Below are 15,595 nucleotides of genomic sequence, written 5' to 3'. Positions count from 1 at the left end.
CTTTCCCTGACTTGGTTATACCAAGTGGAAATAACATCCTTTCCCACCCCCTGCCACATCAAAGGGACCCTGGGAGCAGGGAGGAGTGTTATTGTGGCTTTTCACTTCAGGAAGCAAGTATAATGATGCCATTCATGGCATTAACTGCAAAAAAACTATCATTAAGTCTTTGAATGTCTTATAATCATGGGGAAAGGAACTAATACTTTGGAGCTCCAAATATGTCAGGCACTTTGTGACCACTGTGTCTTTTAATCTTCTTAATATTCAATGAGAAAAGGTAATTTGAAGCCCCATCTTACAGATGGAGATCACTTCAGAGAGATAAAATAATGTGCCCAGAGAGGTGCTGATGCTAGGGTTGAAGCTAGGCTCTTCCTGTACCACTTTTTGCACATTATCGAGGAGTCTTTATTTACACTCCTAGAGAGATTCGTAACGCATAGAGTACTTTCATAATGCCAGTTCTCCTGGCCTTAACAGGGTCCTGTGATGTGCAGGGGCAGGATTTTGTCCCAGTTTTACAGATGATGAACAGGAGTTTGCAGAGATCAGTTGGCTTGCTGAAAATCACACTGCCATTAAATAACAGAAACAGGTCTTTAAGTTGAGGGCTGTTTTTCCCTGTCCATCCCCACTTTATAAGCAGGTTATGTGGTTGGTGGAGTAGAGAAAAGAATTAAATTTCTTAAAAGATACCAAACATTGTCATAAAGGAGTCCAGGTGAGGGGACCAGCTCATCTCAACTTTCCCAAAATTTCTTGGGGTAGTATTGGAAGTCCTATGCCCAGGTTTACACTTAGCCCTGGACAAACGGGACCACTGGTTCCTCTAACCAGGTGAATTTTCTTGAAGCCATAGAAAAAATCAATAATTTTCTTGGACAATACTGTGCCAGTAAAATAGCATCAGAACAACACTAGCTTTCTGAATAATCATGCAATCATCATTGGCCCAAATATGTTTATTAAAAATACTTAATTTCAATGGGTGATTTCAGCACCTCAAAGCCCAGGGACTTGCCCTCAGCTCAGTGTTATCTTGTTTTTCCCATCAGTCCTTATCATGGAGCCAAGGACACTGAATTCCAGCTGTCCATGTAGCCATCAATGGTTTTCAAAGTTTACTGTCCATAGAAGCATGTGGAGAACTCAGTAAAACAGCAATTGCCTGGGTGCAGAGATCCTGCTTAGCAGTCTGGAGGGGTCCAGGGTGCCATGAACCTATCCTTTTAACAAGATCCCAGAAAAGCAGGTGATGTGGATGCTACCAGTTTACAGACCACACTTTGAGCAGCCCTTGGCCAAAACTGGGATTGCAAGGCAATCCACTGGGGTTTGGACAGAAAACATATGTTTCTACATTTTTTCATAAAGTGAAATTTTTGTGATTTAAAATAATGTGTAAGTATAGTGGTATAGGTAAAGAATTTATGTGTAAATAAATAGACATACTTAGAGATGTATGTCAAAAAGAGCTTGATGGAATTAAATGAATAGCATTTCTTCAAAAGGGCAGGGTGCACATCAGAGTACTCTCTATGCTTCTAAACTTGCATCATGGAGAAGGTGGAAATGTGTTGTTAGTTGGCTACCTTGATGATTCTTAGGCACGCTGAAATTGGAGAGCCCTGATGTGAATTCTGGGGTCTGTTTTCTGGGTTTTCAAAGGGTGGCCTTGAAGCATCAGCATCATGTAAAAACTTGTTAGAATGCAAATGATCAGTCTCCATCCCACATGTAGAGAACCAAATACTCTGAGATCTGGGCCAGGTGATCTGTGGTTTAACAAGCCTTCCTGGAGATTGTGAGGCAGGATGAAGACAGAGAAACACTGCCCTGGACAGGAGACATTTAAGGAGACTTAAACTGAGTGATTCCATTAAAGGTGGTCTTCTAGTCCTGCTGTTTGTGCTCTTTAACCTGCAGCCATGTCTCTCTTGAACTTGAGTTTCCCATGGAAATTAATTCTTGGTGACTTTCTTCTTTCATAATTTGTGGCTTTATTTGAACTTCAATGTTGAGGAACTACTTTTAGTTTGTGGAATGTGTCAGTTTCTCTCTCTGGTTTAAAATGGCCCAGTTAGGTTTGAATTTTTGATAACCAACAAATAAATATTTTAGTATAAGCACATGTTCTGCAATAGTTGGGATATACTTATGTTCAAAAGCATTTCCTTTGGGAAGGCTCCAAACACCCTTAGGCTAAGCCTAAGACCCCCTATACTGGGCTCCTATGGTTCAATTTATTGAAATTGCTTAATTACTTGGCAGTTTTTCCTGCTAGGCTGAAGTTTTCTAAGGGCCGGGACTGGATCTGTCTTATTGGTCATGCTATCCCAGTGCCTAGAGGAAATTTATGGGCATTCAAATATTTGCTTAGTACATAGGTGAATAGTCTGTTATGATCTCTGGAATTTTTAGAAGCAGGAGCAGATGCTGGAGGTGTCTGTGATGTTACCTGCCTGCTCCTGCCCTACTGACTTGCTGCTATGGTCCCGACTGGCCCAGTGCCCTGCCCTGGCTGGAAGTCTGTGCTGTGGTAGAGAGAGCCGATGGCAGAGGAGTAAAATACTGGCCCTTTCTGTGTGATCTGGCTAGAAGTGCAGCTGAATCTGTTTTTGATCTGTAAGATGGAGGAGTCCGAATAATATCTTTCTTGTGAAAATCCAATAAGAAAATGGGTGAGAGTGGGGTTTTGCACATCACAAAGAACCACAATCTATGTTTTTATTTTGAGTTCTGAATTTATGGCTCACAGACTTTGCTCATTCCTTTTAGCCTGTTCATCTCGAATCCATTTCTACTTGTGTTTTATTCTAGTAAGAATAATAGATACTATTCACTATTGGGGCCAGGCATGCATATATTATATGCATATATATGCATATAATATATGCATATATATAACCAGTAAAGGAAGCATTCCCACTTTACAGATAAGGAAACCGAGACCCAATAGAGTTTATATACCTACCTATTAACAAGCAGAGCTTGGATTTAGTCTCAAGACTTTATGACTCCAGAACCCTTTCAATCACAGAATACTCAATCCTGACTCTGTTTTCATGATTAGAGAGTTGGGCTTTGCTTGTACCTTCAGGATACCCCCCACCCTTTGGGGTGGCCTGTCTCCCTTGCTCCTAAGCCCTGGTTTGGACATTTGGTGCAAGGGACTAGCAATATCCTGCTAGAGTCAAAAGATACAAGATGCAGAGGAGAGAGTCTATAGATATCACTGCTTTGCCCCAAAGCAGTTGCATTTCTGATTCTGCCTCAAATCTCATCTGAAAACCTAACTTTTAAGAACTTTGCCTATTTTTAGCACAGTTCAAACAGGTGGCCTTAGGAGCCTGGCCTATGCATCTTGGACTTGCTTCTTGTATAGTCCTGAAAGCAGTGAGCTGTGTGCTGCAGGTGCTATTGGGTGGACATCATTTCCCTTCTTCTCCCTGCTGGAAAAACCTCATTTTGTTCAGCCTTTCACCTCTTTCCCAAGCAACTCAGGAGAAGCAACTCGGCCTCAACTCTAGGAGTAAATTCTGATTGTCTATTCATGGCAGCTCCGCGCCTCTTCCTAATCACTGGTTTAGGAATGGGCATGTAACTCAGTAATGACCAGTGGGTAAAGAGGAGAAGTCCTCTAATGGATTTGGGGAAGTTTCTTTATCAGTAAAGAGGCATGCAAGAAGATATGACACTATTTCATCTCTTGAAGTCTACGGGAGTTCTTAGAACTAATGCAGCCATGTTGTATTTATAAAATGAGCTAGCATATTGCAATGCCAGCATTCTGGGAATGGAAAGAAGCTGAGCTTCTATAACATCATCAAGATGTTGCATAAACCATTCTCCAAGGAGTCCTACCTTGAACTTCTTGTATGAGATAGTAAAAGTTCAATAGGCATCATGACATGATCTTGGATATGATTTGTATTTCCATTATTTGCAGCTGAAAACATCTTGACTGTCTATTTTCTTTTCTGTCTTTATGCTAGATGATGAGCTTCTGGAAAGCAGGGATATATTTTCTTGTTTAAAGTTATATATTTAATATCTAATTGACACATGATCATTGACCCATAGTTGATGGTCATTGAATGTTTGTTGACTGACAGAATAACAGCTCTTTTCTAGAAAATTATTGAATGTGGGAATACAATATTTTATCATATATGGCAGGTCAAAATCAAAGCATGAAAAGGTGTGAGTAATAGTCAAATTTCCATCACTATAGAAAAATATCTGAGAAAATTAACTTATGAAAAAAAAAGGTTTATTTTGGCTCATGATTTTAGAAGTTCCAGAACATGATTGGGTATAGCAACTGCTTTTAGGTCTCAGGTGGGAGTTTTAGATGGCTGAGGCAGGGAGCACGTGACTGAGCAAATTGATCACCTCATAGCCATGAAGTAAAAGTGAAAGAGACTGGGGAGAAAGACACTGGCGTCCCATAATGCCCTTCAAGAGCTTATTCCCAATAACCTCCACTTCCTAAAGGTTATACCACCCCCGAATAGTGCCACTCAGGTGATCAAGCCCTTAACATGGGGTCTGTTTTCAGACATTCAATATTCAAACTATAGCACCCAGTGAAAATTTCGGCTGGATAATCCTCACATGGAGTTGGAGTGAAATTCTTGAATAATAGAGCAGGCAGGGTCTTGGACATGGCTCTCCCTAACAGAGAGTAAAAAAGACATGAAAATGAGTCCCAAAGAGGGTAAACAATTGGTCCAAAATATCTCTATATTTTATGACTCTGTTCACTTAAGCCAGCTTGACCTTGAACTTCCTATGTGACTGGGGCCCATCACATGGACTTCCAAGCCTTTTCCCAACATAAGTAACAAAAGGGTAATAATTCCTATTTACTTGCTTCCAGATGGAGGATGAAGAGAGATATTGAGACGGAAGTTGAAGAGTTCTGTAAGTTTAAAAATTCTAAGAAAAAATGCTTTGTTATTATAGTTCATACTAACTATATGTGTTTTGAGGTGTGGGGAGGGAAGGGGGTTAAAAGGTGGTGGGTTTCTAGGGAACATAAGAAAGACGAGACTCCAGTAGACAATGAGTGTTGGAATGCAAAGTTGCTAGCCCTTGATAGTTTGCACGGGGACTGTGCTAGACACAGTGCCTCCATTATTTTGTATGATCATCACATTATCCTTGAAATACAGGCACTTTGATTTGATATATGCCAGTGACACAGCTGAAGGTGGGAGAGGTGCAGTGGTGGTGCAGGTAGCAGAGGGGTAAGGGGCTCATTCCTTCATTGACTGGCTCAGCATCCACGCTCTTTCTGCCATACCAAGGGCCTTCCAGAAGCCCAAGGGCTTCGATCTGGATAGCCCAGTTTTAAGCCCTCCTTCTCAATCAAAGCTTTTCACTTCTCCACAGGTCCAGCCTGACTGAGCAGTGGGTCTATGCCTGTCAAGGTGGCTTGGATGTGGACATTTCAGAGATCATCATGTAGATGATGGTGGTGACCAGCAATAACACTCTCCTCCTCACCATCAGCTTAGTCCATAAATAGCTAGGCAGGCACAGTTTTTCCTTTGTTACCTCTGTCATGTAAATTATCTTCATTTTAGGCAAGTTTGGTCTACAAATATGAGCTCTGGGACAAGAGCCACAGAAGCTAGTGTGTGTGACTCCAAGTGATAGGTCTGGGTTTAAACCCCGGTTCTTCCATTGCTCATTTGGTGGCCCTATACAAGTTTCTTCTGGGTTTTAGTATACTATAGTAGACCATTTTCTATCACTGCAATGAAATACATAAGGCTGGGTAACTTGTAAAGAAAAGGGGCTTGGGCTGGGGATGTGGCTCAAGTGGTAGCGCGCTCACCTGGCATGCGTGCATCCCGGGTTCGATCCTCAGCACCACATACAAACAAAGATGTTGTGTCTGCCGAAAACTAAAAAATAAATATTAAAAAATTCTCTCTCTCTCTCTCTCTCTCTCTCTAAAAAAAGAAAAGAAAAGGGGCTTATTTATCTCAAGTTTTGGAGACTAGAAAATGAAATAGTATGGAGCCAGCTCTGGAGAGGGTCTCAGAAGAAAATGCCATCATGTGGGAGTACAGGTGAAAAGGGAGAGATCACATCGTGATACAGGAAGCCAGACAGAATGGAAAGAGTCAAGAATGCTCTTTATAATAACGTTCTCATGAGAATCCACCAAGGACCCATGAGAAGTACCTTCATCTCTTCTGAGGGTGGCACCCCCCAATGACCTAATGATCTCTTACCAGGTCCCACCTCTTAAAGCTCTCATTATCTTTTGACATCACATATGGACCCTTGGGGGACAAACTCAAGTTATACCCAAACAGAGCATTTACTTACCTGTAACAAGGAACTATTCCTTAGTTGTAGGATTATTGTGTATAGCAATGTTGAATGTTGTTTTCTCATATAGTAGATACTCCATTCTTTAAATTCATTTTTAGAAAAGAACAAAAAAAAGTGATTTAACTCTCTTTTTTTTTCTCCCTTTTAATACTCCAGGTCCTTTAAGCCTGTTTTAGTCAGATTTTTCACTGCTGTGACCCAAAGACCTAACAAGAACAATTAGAGGAGAAAATGTTTATTTGGGGGCTCATACTTTCAAAGGTCTCAGTCCAATCATGGCCGACTCCATTCCTCAGGGCCGGAGGTAAGGCAGAACATGGTAGAAAGGTGTGATGGGAAAAAGTGGATCAGGACATGGCACCAGGAATAAGCGGGTGGGGGAGAGAAGGGCAGGGAAGGGCAGGAAAGGGAAGAGAAGGAAAGAGAGAGCTCCCTTTACAAAATGTAAATCCCAAAGGCACATCCTCAGTGACCCATCTCCTCCAGCCACACTCAATCTACCTACTTCTCAATCAAAGTTTTTTTTTTTTGATTGAGAAAATTTCAAACAGGGTGATAATTGTAGGCAGTTAATACTTACCAGTGGATTAATGCACCTCTTAGGTTAAGATTCTCATAACCCAATCAGTTTACTTTGAACTTTCTTTAATTATCTCACACATGAGCTTCTGGGGGACATCTCATATCTAAACCATAACAAAGCCCAATTATTGTCATTTTTTTCCCTCTTGTCGCTATACTTTTTATCTGTTATTCTAAAATCAGCTTATATTTTCTATGATTGCGTTTCTTTTAGATCCTTCTCCATATTTTCTCTACTTTAGGCTCCCAGCTCTATTCATTTCCCAAAGTGTATTCTTTTGTTCTCAGCACCCTCTCTCCCCTGCTTTTTATAACGAGCTTTTCACCCCAGGCTTCTTAGATGTGGTCATATAGACAGTTGTGCTTGCCCTGAGTTTGTTTCCAGCTCCATTCAGCATCCATCCTGCTCCAGGAATTTTTGAGGCCAAAACATTTGGCTGTGGCAGTGACTCTCAGGGCATCATTGAGGTGCATCTGGATTCTGCAGTCAGCAGCCTTTGAAGCCCTCCAGTGCATCTGGTTGCAAATGTTTTTGGCCAACAAGGAGCTCAATTATCTATGCACTTTTTTTTTTCTAATCTCTCTTTCAATCTGTTAAAAACATCCAGATTTCTGGGGTTCCATTTAGAATGGAAAACTATAACCACTTGGGAACTGTGATAGTAAAAACCTCTGCTGGCTCCCCATTGCCTGTGGAATGAATGCTAAAGCACTCTGCAGGCAATCAAGGCCCTCAGAGTCCAGCCTTACATAGATCCTTTAATCAGGGGTTCTTAATCTAGGGGTTGGGAATCCCTTGAAGTTCCAAGCAAAATTGTACACACTTTTTATTTTTTCTGGATATACAATCCAAAGCTTTCATCAGTTTCTCAAAGTATTCAAACATCAAAATCATTAATAACCCATTAATCCTAGTTCTTGAATCAAGTTCTGGGCACAGCCAAGTCTCATGTTCACAGCCTTCCTTCTGAAGTTTTGTCCTGCTGCCGTCTGGCCTCCTGTCTCCCTCCCTAACCCACATCTTTTACCTTCTTTCACTTTCTGACTTGCTAGATTATTTCTTCCCTTTCCTCTTTATCATACTACCTTGATCACTAAAGCTGATATTAGTTCTATTTCTTGACAATAACCTAGCTTGTCATTAAGGGTAATTTCCTGAAAATTTCTTCATTGGCTTCCCCACAAAAGCAGGCCCTACAACTCTAAGTCAGGTGCAAAGGGTATATTTTGGAAGTGATCCCTAGGAAATATTCAAAAAGCAAGTAGAGAAATGATACAGGGTAGAGAAGGAAGCTGATAGAGAATCATTATCAAGAAATTAACAATATGAGTAAGAGAACAAACAGATTTATTCACATTCGTCACAGACTGGGGAGGGGGAAGAGGAGATGGAGTTCCCTAGCACTCTGCCTGCCCAGCATGCAGGGAGAGTGGGATGTGGCGACCAGAAAATACCCTTTGGTAAAGCTGAAGTGATAGAAGTTGGACATTGGACTGGCTTGTACCAAAAGGCAGGGCTGAAGTGATGGATGTTCGTGGGACCCAGGAATGTCTGGTGTATGACCTTGACTCTCATTGATTGGGCTTATAAGGGTATTTTCTCTGACTTTTTAAGCTCCTATTTTCTTTTTTCTCCACATTAAACCAAAACTGGTATAGACAGAAGCACAGTGTCTAGCCTGTACTTACAATCCTGTGGTGTTTCCGCTAACTGTTCTGTGAACAGATTTTTAACTTGTTGCACAAGTTGTGTACCCCAAAGTGCATGATCCAGTATATATGTACTGGATTGGGTTATTACAAAATAATGATGGACTAATGAAAATCTCTTGGACAGTTTCAGGTCTATTCTGATAACAGCGTCCATGTTCGATAAGTGCCTTACCAGTGGCTGAGGAGTTAGAGTCAGTTACCCAGGGGAGTCAGAAACAAGGTGGCCGGTGGGGAGAAACAGCACAATCCACGGTGAGTGTGTCTAGGGTTCTTTATACAAAATAGCCGTGTAAGTGGGATTGGGAGGGAAAAAAAGATACAAACGTGAAAAATTAAGCCCAAAGATAGATCATTTTAGATTAGAACAGTGTGAACATGAGCGGCAGAAAATAGGAAGTGTTTAAGGAATGAAGTCATGAGTGGAAAAAGCCACTCATCATATCCATTTGGCTGATGCCTCATTAAGAGACAGACAAAATACCCTAAAGAGATCCTGGTAGTAGGAATAGACATGTAGATAACCATTCCTGTCAATAATGTTTTGCCATCACTCAGGTCAATTCTCAGCCCCTGAAAACTTCTGGAGCAGGGCTGTATTCTTCACGGAAAGAGTTAATATCTTGAGTAGTCACGCCTTTTATGAATTTTCTCTATCTTCTATTTCCCATGCATTTGGAGTTAACTTAAAAAAAAGTCAACCCACAGACCTACCATAACTGTACTTGTGTGTGGTATGTGAGCCTGTGGGATTGCTATGAAAATTCAAATACAAAACAGGTGCCTAAGCAGTGGAAACGAGAGAGCGCAAAACCAAATTGATTCCAGTACCATGAAAGGGCACCCCCATCCCAACTCCACCCCAAATGCTGCCTCTCCAGACACTATCACTCTTGTTTGTGGCTTCTGCCCTCCTAAACATGTGCTGCCTGTCACAGAACTGCAGCCCCCACAGCAAAGGAAGGGTCCCTGCGGGCCAGCCCACAGCTTCCTTTTCACTTCTCATTTTAAATCTGGCATATCCACCCAAAGAATGGGTGCACTCTCCCATCCCAGATGGACCTCAGTCTCACCTTACCTTTTAAGATTTAAATTCTTCTAGCAACCTCTATTCAGTTCTTTCTAAACTTTGTAAATGATTCACCAAAAAGCACCAAAAACATTTCACCAAAATAATTTGCTTTTTATTAAGAGGCACAAATTGAAATATAATTACTGAAAGCCATGGACTAGAATCCAAGACACTAAATTGAATAAGTATCTCTTGATTTTACAAGGGGATGTAAAAATAAATGGAAAACTATGTCCACAAGAAAGTCGGTGTCTAAAATGAACTGAACATTTGTGTCTAAAATGAATTAAATGTGTTTGTAGAACTTTCTAAATGGTCTCTCTAGCAGAATAATCAGACCTTTTATACCATAACTCAGAGCTCCAAGAAGCTAAGATGGAAAAATAAAATAAAATAAAATGAACATTTTCTGAACATAGGCGGAGGTGAACTCTGTGAGGGCAATAGACATGGTTCTTGGCTTCAAAGAGCTCACAGTCTTGTCAGAGAGGTATTTAAGGACACTATCTACTAATACAATATGACTGGTCTTACCCCTTCTGGAAGTACCAGTTAAATATTTCTAAGTCAACTCCATTTATTACACGAAGACTTTCTTATCAACTTGAAGTCACTACCTGTGATTGAGTCAAGCATTCCCCAAACTCCCTTGTTTCAAGGGGTCCGTGTTAATAACTGTTGTCCATAGAGAAAGAATAAGGAATTCATGGTCCTGTTCACTGTTGAAGTTGTTCTTATGCAGCATTCCTTCGACACTCAGCTCCTTCAGTGATGTATGGACTGATCATTATAGAATACAGCAGGGCCCCAGACACCATCATGGAGGACAGGTGTACCTCTCTGCTGGGAGATCATGCAGTCAGGTACAGGTGGCACTAAAAATATAGACTTGTCCCTTTCCTTGCAATTGGTGGTTAATGGATATAAAGCTGCCTTTGGCTTGGAGTATATGGAACTGAGAAGGTGGTGTGTTTGATTGTCTTCTAAATTAATGTTCAAGATTCCCAGTTTGATAGAAATGTTGGGATGGAATTGCTGTAAAGATTTTATGAAGGCAAACACTGCAAAGTGTGCAAAACCAAGGGAGACTGTCACGTGTTCAGCTTTGGTCATATTGTTTTGGGGGTTCCATGAAACACAGGAGAGCAAGTATTTGAATATAAAGGCCTAGAGCACATGATTGCCTGAGGTGAAGACAAATGTTTGTATATTATCATTATCTCATTATTAATCCTACATTATAAAAAAGGTTAAATAACTTGCTCAGAGTTATACAGTGCTGGAGTCTGTCCAGCTTCTTACCTGATCACTGTATCTTTCTCTTTCAGCCTTAGTCTCTCCTTCCTATGTCCCTTTGTGCCCAGAGAAGTATGTTGTTCATGAGATGCTAGGCAAATATTTTCACATATCCCAGAGACTCTGGAGGTAGATGTCTCAGACCTCCTTAAAATCTGTTGGCGACTCTGGTCATTTGGAAGAATGTTTTGAAAATGTGAGCTTTCTGATGGCTGTACTCTGGGAGACAACAGACGAGGAAACATGCAGTGAGACTGCTAATTGCATTTACTGGACCACATGCCTTCCCTGGCTCTCAGAGGGATACATGTTTCCAAGAAGTATGGGGTTTGTATGAGGTCCAAGGGCACTTAGACAATGGAGAAAACCCATCTTTCAAGCTGTGGTTAACGTCTGTGAGTGTCTGAAGACCTAGTTCACTCTATTGCCTTATGTCTGAACAACTAGCACTTTGGGATACTCATGTTTAGTTTTCATGGATACAAATTTAAAGATTTTCTTTTTCTTAGTCTGAATAAATAAACCCTGGTTCAATGGTTTCAGCGCTCTTAATGTGAATTAGATCTGGAGTTCTGGATTTGGACACTGAAGACCAGACTTTAATATTGCTTCTGAACCCCAGAAGCACATGACCTTGAGCAAGTAACTCTTAATTGTAGGAGTTCTGTTTTCTTGGTTCATAACAGAGGATTACCATACCTGCCTCCTGGTGTGAGGATACAGTGAAATGGCCGGTGTGAAAACATGTGCTACATGTACATTAGAAAAATCTGGTAGGGTTTAACACTTCATGAAAACATATTTCTTCAAGTTTTAGGATCTTGAGACTTTTTCACTTTATCTTCAGTTAGGGTCTTATTATCCCAAATTTCACCTGGGGATAAATAGTATTACTCCACTTCAGATAGTACCTCTGAAATGATATTTTACATCACTGCAATTGTTTCCAATTACTTTGTCTCTCTTTCCACAATAGATACTTTTTTGGGGAAAATTTCTTTTGCTCTCATGATATGATTTGGTGAAGACCATTGGCTAAAGGGATTGGTCCCTGAGTGGGCCAGGCTTTTAACCACAGTTGTCAATCCGGGAATTTATACAGGATCCAATTGGACCAATGTCTTTTCCTGTAAATCTAAATGACTGACCCCAGGAAAGACAAATTTTCTTTACTATCAATATGAAGGGAAGGAGAGTTAACAGGTGGAGAGAGACTTCTGATAACAACATGAGTTTCTGCACTGTTGTCCTTCAGACCCATTCAGCCCCTGCTCTTTTATAGATTCACGAATCAATACATTCCTCTTTTGGGTTGTCTGGCTGGAGTTTTGCATTCAGCCCCTGCTCTTTTTATAGATTCATGAGTCAATAGATTTTTATTTTGGGAAGTGTGGCTAGAGTTTTGCATTTTCTATTATTATTTTCTGTTTTGTACGAGCAATCATTGCATGACACACCTCCTCCAAATACAGTAGTTTAAAGTAACCCGTGTAGCTACTGTCATGATTCTGTGGGTCAGGGGTTCATAGAGTGCTATGAGAATGGCTTCTAACTGCTGCATGATGAAGCCTCAGTAGATAAGACTTGAATGGTCATATGATGAATAGAATCAAATCACCATCTGTCAGATGAGTTCATGATGGATGTGCTTTTCTCTTATGAGGATCGTAAGGAAATAAAAAAGACTTGAACATCTGTGGAGGCTCAGATAGCTCAGGTTCTGGGACTAAAACAATGGGCTGAAGTTTCCACTAGAAATATGGCTCCTTCAAACGTGTCCCTGGTACCTGGTTTGTGATGACTCAGAGGAGGGACTCACTGGGGGCATCGGTGTGAACTTCCCCAGGTAACCGAGGTTTCCCACAGCCTGCTGGCTTGGTTTCAAGAAGAAGTGTCCTAGGAGGGAGCATTAGAGAAGTGAGCAGGCCATGAAAGCCAGGTGAAGCTTCATGGACATTTGTGGTCCAACTCTGAGATCACATAGTACCAAAGAATCAAGGAGAGGAGATTCAGAACTCATCAGTTATTAAGAGAGATCTCAGAGAATTAGTGGCCATTTAAAAAAATACAAACAAGAATAACAATTCATATATGTCTTCTTTTTGTTTCCAGGCTTACCGCTGTAACACCTTATTTTAATATCTTCAAAACACACCTCCTCCAGGAAGCTCTCTCTGATCTTTATTTTACTCAGAGCTCCTTTAGTAAAAGGCAAAAGCTTTATTTGAATGAAAGAGAAAGAATATTCATCTTAATCCTTGTTCTTTTGATGCTGATGATGGAAATTTCTAGCAGAAACTTGGACACATCTATGCATTACATAGTCATAGATGTTGTAAGCTGAAAGGAATTTGAGAAATGATCTAGTCAATGTATTGTGGATTCAGTTCAAAAGACCTTAATTAAATTCAATTTGATGAAGGTCTTTATGCTATGTGTGAAGGATGCAAAGTTGAGCTAAATGCATGGAATATGCATACAAGAAATTAATAATCTAGGGAAGTATTTCTGAAAGCATCATTTGAAAACTTGGGTTCCAGATAATGCTAATCATTTTATGAAAAAATTTGCATTATCAAATAAATTTGTGGAATCCTAGGTTCAGTAAAATGAAATAATGAAGCATGTTCTTTAAAAAAAATTCTTGTAGTTGTAGGTGGACAGCATGTCTTTATTTTATTTGTTTATTTTTATGTGGTGCTGAGGATCCAATGCAGTGCCTCACATGTGCAAGGCAAGCACTCTGCCACTGAGCTACAGGCCCATCCCAAAGCATGCTGTGTATATATACCATAGTTTCTTTATCCATTCATCTATTGAAGGGCATCTAGGTTGCTCCCATAGTTTAGCTATTGTGAATTGAGCTGCTATAAACATTGATGTGGCTGCATCACTATGGTATGCTGATTTTAAGCCAGCCTAGGCAATTTAGCAAGACCCTACCTCAAAAAGAGCTAGTGATATAGCTCAGTGGTTCAGCACCCCTGGGTTAAATCACCAGTATTGGGGGGGTAAATTTGGAGAGCCAGAAGGAATGAACTATTGAGAGTGATTTTATGTGGGAGCCAAGATCTTGGAGCATCAGAATCATAGTGGGTGAATAGTACAGGTCGCACTCCTTCACTCCTGCATCCCAATACAATTCTTTTGGGATTCACTTGTCACTGTCTACCCATGGATACTGCCACAGATATACACAGAGCCAGTGTCAGCCCCCGCCCTCAGAGCACAAAGCCTGGAAACCTCCAGGGAGAATCTTTGTCAGGCAAGTGCAGCATTCCATACTAGCCTGGTTCCACTTTTCCCTCACCCTCAATGCATGCACAACAGAAAGCTCCAGGATGAGGATGTGGGGGAAAAGTCACACTCATACATTGCTGGTGGGACTGCAAACTAGTGCAACCAATCTGGAAAGAAGTATGGAGATTCCCTAGAAAGCTTAGAATGGACACCATTTGACCCAGCCATCGCACTCCTTGGTTTATACCCAAAGGACTTAAAATCAGCATACTATAGTGATGCAGCCACATCAATGTTTATAGCAACTTAATTCATAATAGCTAAACTGTGGGAGGGACCTAGATGCCCTTCAACAGATGAATGGATAAAGAAACTGTGGTATATATACACAATGGAATATAATTCAGCATTAAAATCATGGCATTTGCAGGTAAATGGATGGAGTTGGAGAATATCATGCTAAGTAAGCCAATCCTGAAAAACCAAAGGCTGAATGTTCTCTCTGATAAGTGGATGCTGATTGATAATGGGGGGGGGAGGTCATGGGAAAAATGGAGGAACTTTGATTGGGCAAAGGGGAGGGAGTGGTAAGGAGGAGGTATGGAGGCAGGAAAGATGGTGGAATGAAAAACATCATTACCCTACATACACTATGACTGCACATGGGGTGCGACGCTACATCTTGTACGACCAGAGAGATGAAAAGTTGTGCTGCAATATGTACAATGAATCAAAATTCATCCTGCTGTCATATAGACCTAATTAAAATAAATAAACTAATTAATTTAAAAAAAAATTAAAAAGCTCCAGAGAGAATCTCGAACTGGGAGTTCTGCTTTCTTCACTCTCTTGTTTCAGTGGGCAAAGCAGCTGAGGGCGATTCTAGCTTCAGATACAAATCACTCCACTAGTCACCAGCTGAGCACCACAAAGGCATGAAGAGGTGGGCTCTGCTCTGTGCTCAGGGCACGTGCAGAAGGGAGGGAGACTTTGATCCATTTTTCTACTCTCATGGCTTCACTTGAGTACCTTGGTGGGGAGGGAGTTCTTATTTTTTATTAATTCTTATTTTTTATTAATTCTCTCTCACTCTTGCTGTTTTTGGTTTGTTTGCTTGAATTCTTTATTGCTGTTTTCTTTTAAAAATTTCCTTTGATTCTTTCTCCTTTCCACCTTTTTACTTTCCACTTTTCTCATTTCTCCTCTTTTTCATTATTTTTTCTTTCTTCTTTCTTTTCTAAAAATGCTATTTCCATTATCTTTTCAGCATTTTTACTCTATGCTGCTTTTCTCCTATCTTTATGTAAAAGTAGTTTTTTTTTCATCTGCTTTCTTTCTTTT

At 40.6% G+C, this 15,595-nt stretch overlaps 1 long non-coding RNA gene and 1 other non-coding gene across 7 annotated transcripts in view; both read left to right on the top strand.

The window, feature by feature from the left end:
• Positions 1-11,553, top strand: part of LOC110598217 (uncharacterized) — a 69,110-nt gene extending 57,557 nt beyond the window's left edge. For all 6 annotated transcript variants that reach the window (XR_013427827.1, XR_013427826.1, XR_005735209.2 and 3 more), the window contains 4 exons: positions 4,886-4,929; positions 6,511-6,658; positions 8,774-8,901; positions 11,047-11,553. This is a non-coding gene — a long non-coding RNA (uncharacterized LOC110598217). The remainder of the gene's footprint in view (positions 1-4,885; positions 4,930-6,510; positions 6,659-8,773; positions 8,902-11,046) is intronic.
• Positions 11,554-12,602: 1,049 nt separating this feature from the next.
• Positions 12,603-12,681, top strand: LOC120891071 (small nucleolar RNA SNORD51). Its single transcript, XR_005735503.2, has one exon. It is a non-coding gene; the product is annotated as a small nucleolar RNA SNORD51 (small nucleolar RNA).
• The last annotated feature ends 2,914 nt before the right edge of the window (positions 12,682-15,595 follow it).

This window comes from Ictidomys tridecemlineatus, chromosome 11 (assembly GCF_052094955.1).
Source record: "Ictidomys tridecemlineatus isolate mIctTri1 chromosome 11, mIctTri1.hap1, whole genome shotgun sequence".
NCBI classification, from domain to species: domain Eukaryota; kingdom Metazoa; phylum Chordata; class Mammalia; order Rodentia; family Sciuridae; genus Ictidomys; species Ictidomys tridecemlineatus.
Note: the sequence above shows the minus strand (reverse complement) of the source record. Positions and strands in the feature narration are given on the sequence as shown.